This window comes from Piliocolobus tephrosceles, chromosome 19, assembly GCF_002776525.5.
Source record: "Piliocolobus tephrosceles isolate RC106 chromosome 19, ASM277652v3, whole genome shotgun sequence".
NCBI classification, from domain to species: domain Eukaryota; kingdom Metazoa; phylum Chordata; class Mammalia; order Primates; family Cercopithecidae; genus Piliocolobus; species Piliocolobus tephrosceles.
In genome coordinates this window covers 40,786,614-40,807,714 of record NC_045452.1, presented here as the reverse complement: position 1 = coordinate 40,807,714, position 21,101 = coordinate 40,786,614, and the positions used below count along the sequence as shown (strand labels likewise).

The 21,101-nt window shown below is 45.9% G+C and overlaps 1 long non-coding RNA gene across 1 annotated transcript; it reads right to left on the bottom strand.

Moving 5' to 3' along the window:
• Positions 1-543: 543 nt before the first annotated feature.
• On the bottom strand, positions 544-20,626 carry LOC111526009. The gene is made up of 6 exons (XR_002726262.1): positions 20,447-20,626; positions 7,863-7,922; positions 7,172-7,242; positions 6,636-6,687; positions 5,932-5,999; positions 544-714 (listed from the first exon to the last, which is right to left on the bottom strand). It is a non-coding gene; the product is annotated as an uncharacterized LOC111526009 (long non-coding RNA).
• Between the last annotated feature and the right edge of the window lie 475 nt (positions 20,627-21,101).

Here is a 21,101-nt window from a genome sequence, read left to right as displayed (position 1 = left end):
TGGTCAAGTCCATTGACCCATCTGTGCCTCCTCTTGTGGCCCTTGTTCAGATATGCAGTGATTCCATGACTGATTTTCAGTGCTGGTCTCAAACATGTAGCTGCCATTTGGTGCAAAGCATTAGCATATCTTTATAATTGCTAATGAGGGAAAGAAAATTCCAGAAAAGCTCTTTGGAGGAATCTAAGAATAACACTATGAGCTAAGCATTCTGCCCAAAAAATTTCATTAAAAGAAAACCAAATTATTATCCTTTTGCAAAATAATAACAATAATGGCCTTAAGTAACATTTGCCAGGTTCTAAATATGTATCTTGCAGTGTCTAAATATTTTACACATTGTTTTCATTGCCTCCTGTTCACCCCATTGGTGAGGGAGACATTCCACACTAGAATTATGCGGATGACCAAACACATTACACTCGACACTTAGCAGATGCGACTGACAGCAGTTATTATTCACATACACTCTCAGCTTCGGAGAGGTGAACACAGCATGGGATGCTGGCCACACAGGGGTTGCCCTCAGGAGCAGGGTGAACAGGCAGGGGCTGTGGGTGGCAAACTTTGTAGCAACAAGAGGGTGAGGTACCCCCTGCTTCCAGGAGAATCTGATGGGCTTTGAACAATTCCGAGCCTAGCAGGAAACTGACACCCACTACTCAGGGATAAGGAGGAGCTGTGCCTGGTCCACCTGCTTGACGGGAGCCTTATCTGCAAGAGTAGAATGGAGAGAGGCTCTTGTGAGTAGGTCAGTAGAGGCCGTGCTGATTTGACCAGATTTGAAGGCAGCACACTATACCAAGCCTTAATTTCAGCCTTTACATGACACACATTGTTTCATCATCACAACACTCCTATGAAATATCATTATGCCTTTTTACAGATCATGAAATTGAGGCTTAAATGAGGCTAAGCAAATTGCCCAGTGTTTCCTAGCTGGCAAGTGGCTGAGCTGGTATTCGAAGCCAGGTTTGTTAATCTCAGAGTCTGACACCATAAGCAACTGTGAACAGGCAGATGTAACAACCCATCTTAGACATGAATCAAGAAAAAAGAAGGACAAGGGGGGAACACCCTACCCCAAATAACCAGAGAGCTCAACTTAAACACACACAGTTTGTTGTTCTGTCCACCATTTGACCTTCTGTGTCCCATGCTACCTTCTGCAAGGCAACTGGGTTAATAAAGCCATCTCAGTGACCATTAACAGCAGCAGCTCTGCCTCACACTTTAATCAGTGGTCCCTGAAGTGTTTACAAGCCCAACTGTTCGGGACACACTTTTGATTTTACAGCCTGGGGGACGAGAAACAGTCCAAGCAGATCAACCAGCTCCCAGGTGCTTCAAATTCCCAAGGCCAGGGATGGCACCAGTCATCCTTTTGCATGTGGATGTTGGGTATATCAAAGGGACTTGATGTTCTAGAATAAATTCTTCTACACTGAAAAGAGGCTTTAGATCTCTTTCAGTCCAAATCCCTCATTATATGGTTAAAGAAAGTAAAGTGGCCTCCCCAAGGTCACAAAGTTGTTTAGGGCAGATCCTGTTTGCATCCCTTCCCTAAACCCTTTCCCAACTCCCTCGTCCCATGCACACCTCCCACTCTCAAGTAGAAGAAGGGAGAAACTGTCTTCCTCAGCACCCTTTGCAGTCAGGCTGACCATGTGACCTGTTCCAGGCTTTGTGCCAAGAGGGAATCTGCCAGGGGGAGTCTGGGAGTGGTGTTTCTTCCCTGATAGAAAGAAAGCATGGAGAAACAGCTCTCTCACCATCCTCTCCAAACTCTACCTTCTATAAGAGCCAGTGATGGACCTGAGGCTTGAAACCAGAGGTGTCTTTTAGCTATGAGGGAAAGTTCAGAGACGCAGACACAGCAACTCAGCCTCAGGTGTGTGCTAAATCAGTCCCCAAACTGCCCTTCCTGACTCCTCATTTCAGTAACAATTAATCCAAGTTTAAACCACTGTTAGTCATGTTTTCTCTTCTTTGCAGCCAAACACCTCCTCTGAGCAGCCGTTACTAGAGTCAGGCAGTGGGTGAAGACCCAGCAGTGTCACCACTAGCGACGAGACCCAGGGCAAGAAACTTTTCTCTGCCTCAGTTTCATTTCTTGGAAACGGGCATATAGTTTTACAGAGGCGCTGTAAAGTAGTGCTCCCCAACCTTTTTAGAACCAGGGACTGGTTTCGTGGAAGACAATTTTCCCACAGACCAGGGGTGTGGGGGTGGGGGATGGTTTCAGGATGACTCAAGTGCATTACCTTTTTTTTTTTTTTTTTTTTTTTTGAGACAGAGTCATGCTCTGTCGCCCAGGCTGGAGTGCAGTGGCCCAATCTCAGCTCACTGCAAGCTCCGCCTCCCAGGTTTACGCCATTCTCCTGCCTCAGCCTCCTGAGTAGCTGGGACTACAGGCGCCCGCCACCTCACCCGGCTAGTTTTTTGTGTTTGTTTTTAGTAGAGACGGGGTTTCACTGTGTTAGCCAGGATGGTCTCGATCTCCTGACCTCGTGATCCGCCCGTCTCGGCCTCCCAAAGTGCTGGGATTACAGGCTTGAGCTACCACGCCCGGCCAAGTGCATCACTTTTATTGTGCACTTTATTTCTATTATTACATTGTAATATATAATGAAATAATTATACAACTCGCCAAAATGTAGAATCAGTGGGAGCCCTGAGCTTGTTTTCCTGCAACTAGTCAGTCACATCTGGGGGTGATGGGAGACAGTGACAGATCCAAAGGCATAAGATTCTCATTAACAGCATGTAACCTAGATCCCTTGCATGTACAGTTCTAAATAGAGTTTGCTATGAGAATCTAATGCTGCCACTGATTTGACAGGAGGTGGAGCTCAGGCAATAATGTGAGCAAGGGGGTGGGGGGTGACTGTAAATAGAGATAAAGCTTCCCTCGCTCACCCATCACTCAGCTCCTCCCGTGTGACCCAGTTACTAAGAGTCCAGGACTGGTACTCGTCTGTGACCTGGCATGGGAGAGTGGTTGGGGACCCTTGCTGTAAAGCTTAAAATGTTTATAAAGAGTGTATAATATTTTCTAGCTCACAATTGACTGTTAGCTAGGATTATTTCATTATTCTCTCAGCCTACCTTCACAGAGGCTCTCCAATACAGAGCTCCTCAAAACTTCTGACAATACCGATGAAGTACCCGGCAATCCTGTTTAAATTCCATTTCTGATTCAAAAAGTCTGCCTTGGGCCTAAGACTGCATTTATGAAATCTTTTAGGGTATGTCTGTGCTGCTAGTGCTCAGATCACACTTTGAGAAGCAAGACTGCGGGACCCTCTGGGTCCGTTTCCTGCTAGTTCAGCCTTCTAGCTGGTGGATCTGCACTAATAGCATGCCCCAACCTTCTCACTATACTCATGGTAGCTCGTTCCTACAGTCAGACTGTCCTTGCATCCAGCAGCATCTTCATCAAGTTCCAATTCCTGGGCTGAGCCAGTGACTCAGACCCTGCTTCTTCAGGTCTAAGGGTTGTCATTGTCAATCACAATGTCACCTTCAATGGCCCATGGTCTAGCCTAGTCACAGGGAGCTGGATGTACAGTAAGACAGGTATATGGAAAAAATCTGGGGCTTTTTGAGGATTTCATTCAAAGCAGGATGCAACGGTTCATATACTTCAAAACTGGAGCCACTTGGGGACCTTGGTCTCAGGACAATGTATGTTATGATAACCCCCAGAGCTAGAATCCATGAATTCCCTTGATCCAGCACTGTGCTCCAACCCTGGGACAGGCTTAAAGTTTGTCCTGACCCAGTTCATCTCATCTGCCTGCCTGCACTTCTGTCAGCTGCCTGTGCCAGGTGTCTCATTCCTCTCCTTCCACCTGTGAAGAAGCTCAAAACCTGCAAGCTCTACTTCCTTCCAAGGCCAGTCTTGCCTTCACATACCTCTTCCCCTTCTTCTCCCTGTACTCTCTCCACTGGCTCTCCCCACACTCCTACTCACCAGTCCTGTGCTTTGCTCTCCATCCTGCTGAAGTTCACCTTCGTGCTTCCAGATTGTGCCCTCAGTTCCTCTCTTAGTCTATTTTGTGTTGCATGAGTACCATAGACTAGGTAATTCATAAAGAAAATATATTTATAAAATTTATTCTCACAGCTCTGAAGTCTGGGAAGTCCAGTGTCAAGGTGCTGGCCTCTGGTGAGGGCCTTCATGCTGTGCCATCCCCAGGCAGAGGACAAGAGAGCAAAAGAGAGCGGGAGATGGTCAAACTTGCTTTTATAACAAGCCCACTCTTATGATAACTAACCTACTCCTGCAATAATGACACTATTCTATTCATGATGGTGAAACCTTCATGGTTTAATCACCTTTTAATGATCCCACCTCTTAATACCATCACAATGGCCATTAAATTTCAACACAAGTTTTGGAAGTGCTGTGTTTTGATTACTTTTCACCTTACTTTACTTTTTGAAAAGTCTCAATCTAGTAGTATTAATAGGTGGGGCCTTTAAGAGGTGAGTGAGTCATGAGGGCTCTGCCTTCATAAGAATATTAATCTATACATGGATTAATGGTCTACCACAGGAATGAATCTGTTTAAAAGCCAGCGTGGCTCTCATTTTCACACCCTTGCCATGTGATGTCTTCAGCCATATTGAGATTCTCCAGAGAGTCCCCACCAGCAAGAAGGCCCTCACCAGATGTGGCCACTCGACCTTGGATTTCCTCAAAGCTGTAAGAAATGAATTTATTTTCTTTATAAATTATCCAGTCTCGGTTATTCAATTTTAGCAACAGAAAACAGAGTAAGGCAGGAGGGGGCATTCAAACCACAGCATTCCAACCATGGCCACCCAAACTAATGTTTTTCTGACATACAAATGTTTTTCTGACATACAAAAAAAAAAAAATACTAATGTTTTTCTGATATACATTCATTCTATCTTGATGCCCCAAAAGTCTTAACTCATTTCAGCATCAACTCAAAAGTCCAAAGCCCAGAGTCCCATCTGAATTAGAAATCGGGGGGACTCAAGGCATGATTCATCAGGAGGCAAATTCCTCTCCAGCTATAACATGGGAAATGAACAAGTTACGTGCTTCCAAAATAAAATGGTGGGACAGACATAAGACAGACATTCCCATTCCAAAAGGGCAGAATAGGCAAGAAGAAAGAGATAACTGGTCCCAGGTATTAATAAATCTAAAACCCAACAGAGAGAACAACATGAAGCTCCAGAATAATCTGCTTTGACTCCATGTCCTGGGCACTCTGGGGCAGGAGTTGGGCTCCCAGGAACTCAGGCATCCTTGCTCCTATGGTTTTGCTGAGTTCAGTCTACCTAGCAGGTCTCATGGGTTGGAGTGGGGCACCAGCAGCTCTCCCAGGTTAATATTTCAAGCTGGCAGCTCTACAGTTCTGAGGTCTCAGAAGTGACCCTGGCTCCACTAGGCACTGCACAGCCCCTGCAGCAGATCCAACTCCACATTTCGACTCAGCGTTGCCCAAATAGAGCTCTCTGTGATGGCGCTGCCTCCATGACAAGTCTTTGCCTCGGCTCCCAGGTTGACTGTGACAGCCTTTAAAATCTAGGTGGAGGTCACTGTGCCCCACAGCCCTTGCATTCTACATGCCTGCAGAATTAACACCATGTCGATGCTGCCAATGTCTACAGCTTGTACCTTTTGGAGCAGTTGATTGAGCCACAACTGGGGCCACTTGAACCACAGCTGGAGCAGCAGAGAATCGCTGCACCAGGATGTAAAAACAGAGATCCAAGGTGGTCCTGGACAGCGAGCCTGTACAGGGCATCCAGGCCCATCCCCCAAAATCATTCTGTCCTCTGAGAGCTCTGGATCTGTGATTGAGGGCAGCTTTGAAGATCTCTGAAATGCCTCTGGGGTCATTCTTCCACTGTCTTGATGACCCCTTCCCTCTGTACGAGTCTCCTTACCCAATGGTTTGTTGGCCACACCCTTGGTTTCCTCATGTGAATACATTTTCATTCTTTAAATGGTCAGGCTGAATGTTTAAAAAATTTTTCTGTTCTGCTTTTGTTTTAAATTATAAATTTCATCTTTAAGTCATTTTTTCCCTCTTGGATCTTACTATACGCAGTTAAAAGTAGCTGCACAACTCCTCCAATATTTTGCTTAGAAGTTTCTTCTGCCAGATATTCTAGTCAGACACTCTTAAATTCCACCTTCTATAAATCCCTCGGGCATGGACATAATTTGACCACGTTCCTTGCCATTTCATAACAAGGATGCTCTTTACTCCAGTGTTCAAAAAGATACCCTCTTTTTCCACCTGAGACCTTATCAGAATGACCTTTACTGTCAGCATTTCTATCAACATTCTGATCATGGCCACTCAAATAATCTGTAAGAAGTTTCATACTCTCCCTACAGCTCTCCTCTTCTTCTGAGCCCTCTCCAGAATTGTCTTCCTACTCTGTTTATAGAAATCTAGGCTTTTTCTAGCCTACTCTTCCAAATTTTTTCAACCTTTGTCGATTACCCAGTCCCAAAGCTACTTTCACATTTTCAGGTATTTGTTACAATAACAGCCTCAATTCTCAGTACCAACTTTCTATGCATTTTGTGTTTCTATAAACACAGGTTGGGTAATTTATAAAGACAAGAAATGTATGCTAACTGTTCTGAAGGCTGGGAAATCCAATATCAAGATGCTGGCATCTGGTAAGGGCCTTTGTGGTGTGTCATCCCATGGCAGAAGCTGGAAGGCAAGACAGCACGAGAGAGCAAGAGAGCAAGAGAGGGCCAAACTCACTAGTATAAGCAGCCTACTCTCATGATAACTAACCCCCTCCTGCAATAACAACATTTTTCAATTCTTGAGGGTGGTGCCCTTGTGGCCTCATCACCTCTAAATACTGTCACACTGGCAATTAAATTTTAACATGAATTTTGGAGGGTACATTCAAACCACAGCACTCTCCAATCCTCTCTTAGCATCTTCTATAAGCCTCTAGTTTACAATATGCCAAATGCCACTACGGCCCCTTGTTTGAAACATGTTTGTCTCCCTAGTCACTGAGCTTTCTGAAGGCAGCAACAGCCTTTCATCCTGGATCCTCTTTCTGGCTGGACAGTTCCCCTGGCTCTACCCCATCCTAATATGCCTTCCAGGCACCTGTGTCACTCTGGAGGTCAAAGAGCACAGGCACTTACCTGTGTGATGTGTTTTTCCATCTTTGTTTCATTGCCTTCATCAACCTTCTGATCAAGGTAGCCAGAAGCTGCTGTATGATCAAGTAAGAAAATAAAATCTCGGCCGGGCACGGTGGCTCAAGCCTGTAATCCCAGCACTTTCGGAGGCCGAGACGGGCGGATCACGAGGTCAGCAGATCGAGACCATCCTGGCTAATACGGTGAAACCCCGTCTTTACTAAAAAATACACACACAAAAAAAAACTAGCCGGGCGAGGTGGCGGGCGCCTGTAGTCCCAGCTACTCGGGAGGCTGAGGCAGGAGAATGGCATAAACCCGGGAGGTGGAGCTTGCAGTGAGCTGAGATCCAGCCACGGCACTCCAGCCTGGGCGACAGAGCGAGACTGAGTCTCAAAAAAAAAAAAAAAAAGAAAGAAAAGAAAAAGAAAATAAAATCTCAGAATTATTGATCACTTCTACTGTGCTGGACACCCTGATAAGAAATTTATCTATGTCCGTTTAATTAATTCTTACAACTATTATCGCTACTGGATTTCTATCATCTCCACTTTACAGATGCGGAAATGGAAGCTGAGGGCAGGTAATAGGAATATTGCCTGAGGTTGCACAGCCAGGAAGAGAAGCAGTGGAGCCAGGAGCCCAGCTTCTGTTAACTTCTAGCAAAACAGCTCAAGGAAATATCGGCACAAACCTGATTCTTGGCTGTCTTCTCCTCTCCACCGGTGGAAAGCTGGTGGAGAAGTGGAGGGTCCTGTCTGAAAGAGAGTAGATTAGTTAAATCACTGAGTTTTGTTTCCTCCCACCAAACTATGAGTTGTTATTGCAAGATCCCTGAGTCAATGCCAATCTTCTACCGTCCTGGGAGCTTAAATACATTTGGCAAGCAACACCAAGTTATACGGTTTCCAATACTTAGAGGTATCTGTGAATGCAGATCTTAATGCAGTATATTCTTCTGGGGCTGCATTTTCTGTCTGAAACTGAGAATGTATTTTAGATGATGTGGTTAGCATAGAACATGCTTCATCTCAGGATTCAGCTAGGATAAAAACAAGGCAGGCACATTGGCCGGTGTCAAGTGTGAAGGCCCAATTTAGGCCCTTACTGTGTTGAAGGCTGCTGGGCAGATGCCAGGACAGACACAGAGGCCAGGCTCCAGCACAGCCTCAGGGGAAGTCCATGCCAGGGTGTACTTGATCTGGTCTCCCACATAACATAAATGATCCTAGAGATGAAGGTCCTGCCAAGAGACCTCCAGGTGACTCCAGGAGTCCTTGAGGCTGTGAATCTTTGCACCATACTTTAAACTAAATTTCTACGGAGCCCCAAATGCCTGTCGCCTCCTCAGCTCCTTTTGTAAAGGAACATGGGTAAACCATGGACCATTAAGAGTAGACAAAGTTTTGCCAAGTCCTTGATGCTATGTAGGGAAGAGCTTCTCAGAATGTTCTACTGGGTCCCTCTAGCTGCAGAGGAGGGCAAATGAGCACCGGGGGTCTGGAGGGATAGCCTGAAGCAGCCCCATAATTTGCATGGAATGTTTTTGAAGTCTTGCATTTATCTTAATAATTCATGAGAATTTTACATTTCTTTCCATGCTATACCCATGTCTATTTTATATTAAATGTAGCATTAATAATTGCCCGAAACCTGAAAAAAATGGTGCCTCAGAAAGCTGCACCCACAATTCTCCTGTAGCCACCCTGAGGGGACACATGCCCCAGTTTGAAAGCACAGATGTACGGCGTTAATCTCACTGATTATTCTAGAACCTTCTCTTGCCCACACTTAGAAAAACCACAGGCAGCCAGAGGCTTGAACCTAAGTAACATGCACACAAGTTCAGACCCAACAAAGGGAAGAAGTTCCAGGAGATATTTGCGCGCAGGCTCAAGAAACCTTTTAGAAGATGAAGAAGCAAAATGCCCCACCATAAGGCAGGGACTCCTAATATTTTGGATTCTCTGAACACTGATGTAGTGTACAGAGATCCTCCCAGAAAAAAAAAAAAAAAAATTTTTTTTCTTAGGTCTGTGTGTTCTTTAGAGATTTCCAGAGACCTGAGGCCATCTGTGAACCCCTAAGAATATAAAGATTCCCACTGAGATCCTTTGTGCAAAGGCCCTTTGTAGAGGGCATACGTTTTCTTTAAATGTTTTGAGCCAGCGTCTAAACGTTGAGATGTCTGGATTCTGGAGACTTGACAGCTTTGGAGCTGCACGATCTCATGGCTCCATGGAGGGGAGGAGCAGCCGCTGCCCCTGCAGCTGGGATTCCCCGTCCCCTCTGCCATACCACCCCCACTCCTCCTTCACAGAACCCGCCAGCCCCTGTGGCACCTTAACTGGTGACTCTTGTCATGCCATTAGGCCATCATCGGGGACATCAGGCCCTGACAGTGGACAAGAGCCATCTGGAGTCCATGCTGGTCATCACCTGCCCCAGCTGACCTTCCACCCAGACCTGCTGCTGGGCTGTGGTTGGAGAGAAGCTGGGTCAAAGAAGCGGAAAAATCTACAGATACATCCAGTACTGGCAGCATTGGTTGCAGTGAAGGAGTTCAATCCCCTATACGGGGAGGATTCTCCCCACTCCACTTGGAATGGAGCCATGAGGGTGAGCGGAGGGTCAGAGCCTGCCGCAGCCATGGGGCAGAAACAGCTTTCCGTACAACATCGGCACCCTCTCTTGGGACGGTGGTGGCTGCAGCAACAAATTAACACAAATAGGGTCACTTAAAACAAGAGAAATGTACTCTCACAGTTCTGGAGGCCAGCAGTCTGAAGTCAAAGTGTCCACAGGGCCATGGCACCCTCTGGAGACTCAAGAGGAAAATCTGTCATTTGCCTCCTCCAGTTTCTGGTCTCTCCAGGCATCCATTGGCTTGTGGCTGTGTCACTCCAATCCCTTCTTTGTGTCTGTGTTTTCTCTTCTATCTCCTCTGAAGACTCCTGTCATTGGATTTGGGGCCCACCTAATCAATCCAGGATGATCTCATCTGGAGATCCTTCCCTTAATTATGTCTGAAAAGATGTTTTTTTCCAAATGAAGTCACATTCACAGGTACTGGGGATTAGGACTTGGACGTATCTTTTGGGGGTCACCATTCAACCCACTACCCAGCTTCTTCTCAGCCATTGGCATATGTCATAGGCAACAGCAGCCCCTAATAACAAGGGTTAGTCATGGAGGTGGCTTTGCCAGTGTTCATGGTAAAAAGTGCCCTCCATGAGCAAGACCTGACTGGGGAGGAGAATACAGAACCACATCGCAACTTGACTCGGATGCCCTTGGTAATGAGCACGACAGCCCAACCGGAGGTCAGCAAGAGATCTCTGGGAGGGATGGAGGCACATTAAAGAGGTCCTGGAAGAGTGAGTAGGGGCTGAGCCTGATTTTTTAAAACATGCTGTGACCTATTTGCACCCTAAGGCTGCTGAGGCCTGGGGAAGTGCTTAATTTGCACAACTGCACCCTCATGAGAGTTCTGGTCTCATCCGAGTCCACCTGCCCATGCCCCAAATCCAAACCAGTGCGTTCCTCTCTCATGCTCTGCCAACCAGCATGGGGTGAGCCATCCAACACCCACGGAGCACTTCCTGTGTGAAGTTCCCATAATGGGGTACCCCTCTCCCTAGAGCTCTAGATGGAGAGACAGAGAGGCATCCTCCATTCACCTAGGAAACGTCAGTTAGGTGTGGATGCCAGATGTTTTCATCGTCCTATTCCTGTCCCTTATTTATAAAGTGAGTAGGCTCTGTATTCACTGTCCCCTGGTGGGATGCAGTAGAAATAAAGGCAGAAATTGCCTGGCTTTGGTCTTCGGAAAGTCTAAGCCCCTGGGGGATTTCAGAGAATCTACTGAGCTGAAAAAATAAAAGGGCTTCGGGGAATGTGTTAGCCTGTTATCACACTGCTATAAAGAACTATCTGAAACTGGGTAATTGATGAAGCAAAGAGGTTTAATTGACTCAGAGTTCTGCAGACTTAACAGGAAGCATGACTGAGAGGCCTCAAGAAACTTACAATCATGGCAGAAGGGGAAGGGGAAGCAAGCACGTCTAACCACGGTGGAGCAGGAGAGAGAGAGAGATAAGGGGAAAGTGCACACACTTTTAAATGATCAGATCTCATGAGAACTCACTATCACGAGAACAACAAAAGGGGAAGTCCGCCCCCCATGATCCAATCACCTCCCACCAGGCCCCTCTCTCAACACTGGGGATTACAATTCAACGTGAGATTTGGATGGGGACACAGAGCCAAACCAGATCAGAGTAGAAACAAAAAATACTGGACCAATAAACAGGCAGAACATTTCCCCAGATCAGACAATTTTCCCCAGGTCAGGGAGATATTCTGTTGGGGTGTGGGGAGGAGACTGGGATAGGTCAGCAAGATCCCAGGAAGGGGGCAGCTGCCTGGTCCTCTTAAGTACTTGAGAAAGGTATCTTCACCCCAAATGGAGCTTTGAACCTCAGGCTTGATTGCCCCGAGGGTCAGCCAATGGACTGTAATGTATATGGACTGATGATGAGGCCCAATGAGGACCAGAGGATCCACTCCTGCCCCACCCCACTCAGCAGTTCCACAACCTATATATGTCCCTGAGACCACGATCTGGTCGTAGAGTAAGGAGAGTGCCTCTGTTTGTTAGGGCTGCCCTAACAATCCACAGGTTGTTGACAGGTGGCTTCAACAACAGACTTTTTTTGTAGCAGTTCCAGAGGTCAGAAATCCAAGATCAAGGTGGCACTGGGCTGTTTCTGAGGCCTCTCTCCTTGGCTTGTGGATGGTTGTCTTCTGCCTGTGTCTTCACATGGGCTTGTGGATGGCTGTCTTCTGCCTGTGTCTTCACACGGTCTTCCCTCTGTGCCTGTCTGTGTCCTCGTATCCTCATTACAATACTGATCATATGGATTTAGGATCATAATGATCTCATGGTAACTGAATTGTGTCTTTAGTGGTCCTGTCTCCAAATACTATCACACTCTGAGGTACTGCAAGTTAGAACTTCAACAGAAGAAATTTAGGAGGTCACAGTTCAGCCCTTTACAAAGAGGAACTTTCAGAAAATGATCCAGCTTGGTGAAGAAATGGTTCCCTTGAAATAAAATTTAAGTCAATAAAAAACACAGATTTCTCTTTTGTGTACACCTCGGGATGTGGACTGATTCATGTCTACTGGTCCCCACAGGTGCCTGTTCCCCAGGCAGGAAGGTACAGATCCTGGGAGGGGCACAGTTGTGTGTGTGTGTGTGTGTGTGTTTTAAAGAAAATCTCCAGGTGATTCTCAGTCCCTCCCACAGAGGCCCACTGCTGTGCCAAGTGGGCACAAGGCAAATCCCAAATCTCTTGCTCAGTTATAAGACAAATAGTCACTAGGTGCCTTCTATAGGTGAAGCATTGTGCAAGGCACCTGGAAGAAAACTAAAGTATGTGGCCTGCCCTTACCTGTTATGTACAGCAAGGCGCTGGGTCAAAGCAAAGAGAGCCCAAAGGCATTCCCATGCTTGGTGCTCCAGACCTCCTTGTGCACTCACCTGCCCACGCTCTTTACTCTCATCCAGGTTCTTTCTCCGTCCCTAGATCTGCTAAGAAGTATACTATAGATGGGTCAATTTTTTCCAAAGAAGGGTGGGAACTTCCTCCCCTCAAGGGAAATAAGTGTCCTGTGATGACAAGGAATAAGGGGAGTGAGGAATAGGACTTTGTGGTAAATGCTTTAACTCGGATGTAAGAGCTAAGTCAATCGGATTCGATTGCTGCAATTGAATGGATACTATTGTCCCAACTTTGCAGAAGACTCTGCATATCTTAGTTTGGGATACCCCGAAAGTGGACCTTGAGACAAAGATTTTCTTTGCAAGCAGTTTCTTGGGCCGGGATCCAAGAAGCACGGCGAGGAAGAGGGGAAGAGGGGCTGGGAAGGGGAAGGGATCAGTAGAGGACACCTAGTGAGTGGGCTACTGCTGCAGGCACATGGGGCTCAGTCCCACTGGGGACTCTGAAGCCTGGGGCCATGAGCTCCAGTAAGCATGCACTGGAATAAGGAGAATCCCCAGATCTTGTAAGATTGTTGTCCACAGAGCTTGAATTGACATTGTTAGCTGGGGACATATGGAAACCAGGTAATACATGGAGTCCTGGCCCATGTCTAGCGTATAGTGGATTTGTTTGACTCAGACCACTGAGTGGTTGTTTTCCTAATTACTCAACAGAGAATTGGAATGAAAATGCTTGGTGGTTGTCAGAAGTCTCACATTGGAACCTTGACCTGTAGCATAGGAGTTTTAATACTGGGGAAAGTCAAATAGAAACCCAATCCCTGTCCTTGGCCAAAATAATTTTTAAAAAAGCAAAATGCATTCCCAGGAGAACAATGGAGCTTAGTGGTACCACCAGAAATTTGAAGAAGGCAAGGGTGGTATCACAGCTATATCCCAATTTAATCTGTTAGGGAGGCAGGAGCCCAGGTGAGCCAATGCGACACCATTTTAAAATCAATTCCATCTTAAAACTGGCAAGGCACATTCTTTGCCAGTCACGACCCGTGGTCCTGAGATGTTTACAGCTAAGGAAGCAGCTTAGTGATGCTACAAGGACACACTCCTACAACAGCAAAAAGTCCAGATGTCCCAATACTCATATATGTTTTCAAGATAATTATAGTTACGCTTTGATGTACTTACACACTAAAATGTCAAGGATAGTTTTCTTTAAATCAATAGAATAATTTTGTCATGCTGTCAGCCCACCCGTGTGTGGGCACAACTTAGTTTAGTCTCTACAAAGACAAAACCCCTATATAAAAAATTAAACTTAAAATAAAGATGATACATTCCTCTGCTTGCTTCCTGAGAACACCCTACTCTGTAATAGAGTAGTTTCTAATAAACTTGCTTCTTTCACTGTGCTCTGTGACTTGTCTTGACTTCCTTCCTGCATGAGATACAAGAGTCCTCTTTTGGGTTCTGGATTGGGACCCCATTTTCCAGCAACAAGTCCATCAGTATGGCCACTACAGAAATCAGAGGGTCATGGAGATGACAATGGACTATCACAAACTCAAGCAAGTAGTAGCCTCCATTGTAGCAACTGTGCCGTACATGGCAAAGAGAGATTAACACAGCTTTTAGAATATGGTGTGCACAGGGGTGCTGCCCTTGACCTGGAAATGTGTACTTTGCCCTCTGTGTCAGCAAAAAAGACCAGAAGCAGTTCCCCTTCATGTGGGACTGATATAGATTTCTCCTGAGGCCTCTTTCCTTGGCTTGCAGACAACCACCTTTTCATTGTTTCCTCACTTGGTCTTTCCTTCGTGTGCACAGATCCCTGGTGCATCGCCCCCTTCTTATAAGGACGTCAGTCATACTGGATTAGGGTGCTACTCTTATAACCTCATTTAATCTTAATTGCCTCTTTAAAGGCCCTATCTTCAAGTACAATCATATTGGAGGTTAAGGCTTCAACCCATGAATTTGAAAGGGGAAGGACAAAATGTAGTCCATAAGAGGCACCATGTCACAGATAGAATGACTCAGCCAGTTAGGATCAGCCAGCTCAATTCTGGCACAAGGAGCTCACAGAGTAGCCAAGGTGACAGAGAAGGAGGTTGAGGTTGTGCCTGGACCCAACAGCAGGGGCTCCCTCTCATCAAGGCTGATCTAGCTATGGCTGCTCCTGCATGTCCAACCCGTCAGCACCAGAGACCAACAGTGACACAGAGACCTGTCTAGCCCAAGTGTATGCCCCCTCCCAGGGGACGAGTGTCACCAGTGACTGGCTTCTGCATGGGTATTTAGGTTCAGCCCCTTTTCTTCATTTTGGGATAACTCTGATGGATCATTCCAGTTATGCAGCTCCTGTGGAAGCAACTGCGGTCTCAGTCATAGCACCATCACAGGTCAGCTTCTCTCGGCCCGCTTCTGCCATCCTCACTTCCTTACATGTGTATCTCCCAAGAACACTCCCCAGTAAACCTTGGCACCCAGCTCTCAGAGTCTGCTTTCAAAGCACCTATGATAAGACAGTAACCTTTCTAAAACTGATCTGAGAGTGGGCCGGCTTTCAGAATAGTCCTTCCCCTGCTGTAGAACCATGGTGCCCCTCACCTACTTTAAATATTTCTGTGGCTCATTAACCTAGTTGAAAGACACACCTGGCGTTCTACAAAAGGAATCAAAGTTTTGTCTCAAAAGACTATCTTCCTGATTAATCAAGGCCCATTGAGCCATGGGACCTCCAACCTTTCCCTTACTGAGAGATACTTCTGCTAATGGTGAAGCTTGGTGTTAAAAATAATGTTTAGACCTGTTTTGTGACATTCTGAATGTAGAACAGCCAAAGCCATTTAGATTAGTGTCATTTGTTCTCATAAATGTGAATAGAATGCTTTGTGGGACTACCAAATTCTTTAAGACACATTATATAAAATGTGCAGATGATCTTAAGAGATTTCTTTTAGAGTTGGTGTGTTTCATTCAGTAAACCTGTTTTACCAAATCACATAACACTTATTTGTCATCAATCATTCTTTTATTTCATCATATAGAATATTGCATATGTGTCTTATTTTTTACCAAGAAATGAACTTTCTAAAACTTATGAAAACATTTAGATGTTAGCTTACAAAAATACACAGTGATAGATAGATTTTTTCCTTATTCTCTTAAGGTGTATGTGGAAAATAAAGTACAAAGATCAATGGAAAAACTAATACCCTCCTGCCTGCCCATGTTTTCAAGCAATTAATAAATAAGAGAAAAGAGGAAGCAAAGAGACAGCAAAAATATATAATGACATCCCTTCACATGGGATGGGGGAGAAGCACCACCTCCCCTCCAACAGGGTACCCACACCTTCCAGATTACCTGGGTAGATCTCAAATTCCAATACTCTGATCTGCCATCCTCAGAAGATCACGTAGGACTGTCAGATACCTTGTCTGTTTGGGGAAAGCCTATGGAACACAGAGTCCCAGTGATCACACACCTTCTTACCCAGCCTACAATGGCTTCAGAGCACAGAGGCTGCGGTGCCCTTGGCTTCCTGACCAGGTGCTCCTGGTTGGCCTTCCCCCAGCACTTCCCAGCAGACCTGGTTCCTGGCAGTGACGCCTTTGCTTTTCTTCCAGGTCTATTTTTGCCCAGAGTTGCCAATTCCCCACCTCAAGTCTCCGTTCTTTTCCCCCAAGGACCTTCATTGGTTTTCCCTAAAGGGGTTTTGCCCTGCCCACTCCTGGTGCCTTTGAGTCACAGCCAGCATCCTTGCCCGGGGGCCACCAGCCCATTCTGCTAGCTGACCAACAATCCTGTTTTTGGGTCTAAGGAAAAGCACCTCATGTGATCATCAGAGCTTGAGCCAGAGGACACGGGCAGGGCTTAGATCAAGGGCCAAAGGCAACAGGCCCCAAGTGAGGGCAGAGATGGGAAGTCATCGGTAGTCACTGCTGCTCCAGGCACCCACCTGGGAGGGCCTGCATTGCCCCATGAGTGACCCAGTCATCCCATTCCTCTGGATATAGCAAAATTAAGAACCTTAGCCTTGAAGAGGTCAGGAGGCTTAAAGGGACATTTCCAAAGTTGGGGTCTTTGCACTTGAAGTTATCCAAGTAGTTGAGCATTAGATGTCTTACTCTTAAACCTTGTATGTTCTCCGCCAAAAGGTTTGAAGCCTGGCAAAACTCTTGAAAAAATGCACATCATTGTGGTAGCCACGTCTTCAATTAGCCCCTATCCATAGAGCAACATTTTAGCTCAGTGACTGCAAAGACACCCTCTCTTCTTATTTTATCCCTAATGCTTAGGTTGCTGCTGGCACCTAAGAAGTATTAAATAAATGTTGATGGCATGAATGATCATTCTGACTTGAAAGGGCATTTATTGTACTTTTTACTCCATCAAACACAGTAAGCCCTTGACTTTTATTTCTTCCGCTCTAATTTCTCAGAGCTTGCAAAGATTTCCTTGTAGGGCATCATTGCCACCTGAGTAAGAAAGGAAGGCTGCCCTCACCCCACTCACCTGTTTTCCTTTTGATTGTATACTCTCGTGTTCTCCAATGCATCAAAATGGTGACCTTCTTCTAATCACAGACAAGTACAATAGGATTGGAAAGTGTCAGGTTTTGGCAGGTGAACCTGTTTCTGTAAGGATCCTGAAAAGGCCAAGGTATATTTATTACCCTCAGTTTCTTTCCCTGACTTGCTCTTCACTCTCTGATGGGCTAGCCTTGGCATATCTCCAAAAGCAGCTGTTGGCAGGTCTTTTGCCCCAGGAAAAAAATTTCAGCTCCGTATTACTCAAGTTGTGTCTAAAGATGTTGGTCATTAGCCACTTCACTCTCTCTCACCTGCTTGTGAAATATGGGTTGGATGCCTTCTGACATGTTACATCCCCAGTTGAACTCCTAACGCAAATAGGAATCTATGGAGAGATTTGACCCAGGAGTTTATGACCTGGCTGGGAGGGAAAATCTCCTCCACAAACATCTTCTCTAATTGTTTTGTATCTTTCCCATCTCAACATTCCCACTTCCTAAAGACTCTCATGAAATAGAAGCACAATTTTTGATTGAGCACCCAGTCTGTCTACTATAATACTCTCTGGATCCCTTGTTACCAATATACTCATAATCCCATTTATAACTAAGGAGTTTAGTTATAAACTAAACTCCTGCATTTCTTCAGAAGGTGTTGGCTTCATAAATGTCCCACAAACAAGGAAAGTAGATCTTCCAGGAATGGCAGGAATCACGCACGAGAAGACTGAAGGGTCAGCTCTTCAATTGGACAGTCTCAATCATTTGAGCTGTTAAACAATCTTTTTGCTTAGTCTTTCCCACCTTATAGTAATTAAATAGTTCCTCCCACATCCTCAACAAAGTCAAACACAGAAGCTTCACTGGGGGAAAAAGACTAATCTTGACTTGGGTGAGAAATGTTCTTTCCCACCCATGAAGAAGGCCCAGCAGCGAATCCTCCCACTACTGAGATTAGAGCAGTTATTTCTGCTAACACTGCCATCCCGTCTCTCTCTAGAACACTTTCTCTGTTATCAAGTTGAGCAAAGCCAGGAAAAATTAAGCCAGTCAAATGTTTACTTGGTTGGTGAGTGTTGATAAAATGTTGGCCTCTGTGTGGTTCTGGACGAGACGTGCACCCTCCGACCCAGCCAGCATTGGGCTACAATGAGAACCAAGGAGCAGGTGATAGCTCTTAAACAACACCCAGTCCCAGGTTTTCAGCCCAGTGTTTGTTCACTTATCCCAGATGCTTGACTCACGAGGGACCGTGTTTATACTGGGTCTGTCCCAGGGTCACTTTGGTTGAGTGGTATTCATTGGTGCGGGTCCTACAGCAAGAGACCAGGTCCTGATGCCAAGAGAGATTAGGAGTTTGCTAACGGGAAAGAAGAGGAAGAAACAAAAAAGAGTGGCTCCAAGTCACGTAAGTTGCCAGGTTGCTGGGCTGACCTGAGCTTGTTTCTACTTGCGGAAAACTGAAATCAATCTCTGGTCCGGTTGAAATAATCTTCAGATTGTCTGGAAACCACAGTTGGTGGCACGGATTTACAGACGTCTCAGCAGATTGGAGTGCAGGAGAGCAGAGCGTAAGTGGGTTAAGATATGAGCCAGCTTAAAACTTCACTCAGTGGAAACTGGAGCCCCGTCTTTCCAGAGAGGCAAAAAATGAAAAATAATAATTGTGATGATGATTATGATGATGATGATACGTTAAATAAACCTCCTTGGAGCTTTTTGCTGACTTCTTCTGCTGGTGCCTGCACTTTCTGCCTCCTTGGAGGTTCCAACAAACCTTCTGACTCTAAAAGGAAACCCTCTGACTCCAAAAGGATAGCCAATTATCTCAAGTTTTACAGCATGAATAATCTACTTGGACAATAAGAAGACTCCAGATATTTGCACAAAAATTAAACCACCACACAGAAGGGTATTATCCCTCTGCGTGGCCTCCTTCTCCCTAAAAGCCTGAACAGTGAACAGACGTGAGTGTTGAACGATCCCTGTTTCCTCCTGCTCCACCGTGAGTGGGTACCAGGGTCTCAGGCAGGGGACCAACCTCTCTATGTCCTCTCAGTTTGAGGAGGGAGTTGCTATCCGTTGTGCCTCCCTTGATCAGAGAAATCAAGCATGCACTGAAACCCTTGACAAAGAAAAAGTTGCTGAAAAGAAGCAAGGTCTGTGGGACACGGGTCCTATTGCTGCTGGACATTTCACAAAGATAAATATTACATAGTCACTCAGTTTGGTAGGAACTTTGCTCATAAGAATAGGAACTGGAGGGGTTGGAAAACAAAAACGCCAATGGAAAAGGCTAGATTCCTTTTATCTTCATTCTTTATTGTTAACTACTTAAGCCACATAATCCCCTTGGTGTCAGGTATCCCAGGCCAAGAATCCTATATACCCAGGCACATCACCACCCCTGCACCATCAGGCTACATAATACTAGAGACTCATTCAGATAAAACTCTTTCCAGACTGATTAATTGGTGATCGAATAAGTGGGGGAAGGAATAGGGGAAAGGGCAGAATCAGTATATGAGAAGAGAATTCAGGAAGCCAAAATTAGCATGGCAGGTACAATGGCACCTGCCCAGATCCCCTTGCGATGAAGGACAGATGGCTGCAGCTGCCAGAAGGTCTATTATCCCCTACAGCAAATGGTTGCAGTTGCACAGAGATGCCTGACTAGGCCATCCCACAACAGACAGATCCAGGCAGGTGTATAAAGGTAGCACTGGGTCATTTTAACCCAGTGCTGAACAATGCTGCTAAGCCTTTTTACCTCCCAAGCTTCCTTGGCGTCCGCTGAGGCTGTCTCCTCTGCATCACTGCTCAGCTCCCACCTCTGCCCACTTGTGCTTTTCTTGTCCTCACTCCCACTGGTGTTGATCTCAAGGGCACCCCTTAATAAACATCCTATTCCTTAAAATCCATCTCAGAGTCTGCCCCCCAGGGAATGTGACTGTGACCACTAGGAAACGTAGCCAATGGAAATTCTCAAAGACTAAGAGGAGAATGGAGAAGGCAGGGGACACACTCATCTTCTTTGTGCTGTCATTGCCATTCCTTGTCTGGGTGTCTGCTGCAGCAAGGCCCTGGGGCACAGTGAAAAAGAAACAGGCGTCAGCTTCCTGGGACCTCTTTCTCACCTTCGTTCTGTCACTCATGAGCTGTGTGGTCCTGGATAAGTCAATGTCTCAGGACCTCTTTTTGCAAGTTAACAAACAAGGAGAGTAATGACTCTACCTGACGTGATTCATCGTGAGGATTTCTCATGACTGTGGATGCAAATGTGCATGGGAGATGGTAACATCCCATCTGCTAGTGACATTTCCGTCTTCTCCAGCCAAAGCTTGGAAAGACAGCAGGACCTTGAAAACGGCAGCCAGAAAGGCAGCCACTTCCACCTTGACCTTCAATCCCTAGGCTGAGGAAGTCCTTGCAGGGAGGAGTTAGCTGCTAGAAGTCATGGGAGAGGGGAGGGTACTATTTCATTAAACTCTCATGCCATAGATCATATTGAGCAGCTACCACCTATGTGTTAAACTCCAGGCCAGTCCACACACATAGGGAGATGGAAATTAACTAACAAGTCCTGCAAACAAATAAAAACCTCCCACAGGGATATGAGCCAAGTAACAGGAGTTACAGAAGGCTTCCCTGAGGAAGTCACACTTGAAGTGAGAACTGAATGACAAGAAGGAGGTATGTCGACAAAGAAGGCAGAGAAGGTGATTGCAATCTGAGATGAATATAAGTCCCAAGAAGTCCTCGTGGTGGGGGGAGCAGAGAGCAGAAGGCCTGGAACACGAGGGTGAAGCCAGGAGAAGTTGGGATGCAAGAGGTGAAAAGGGGCTGGGGAGAGGATGAGGCCACGTTGAGCAAGTCCTGGCAGGTCAAA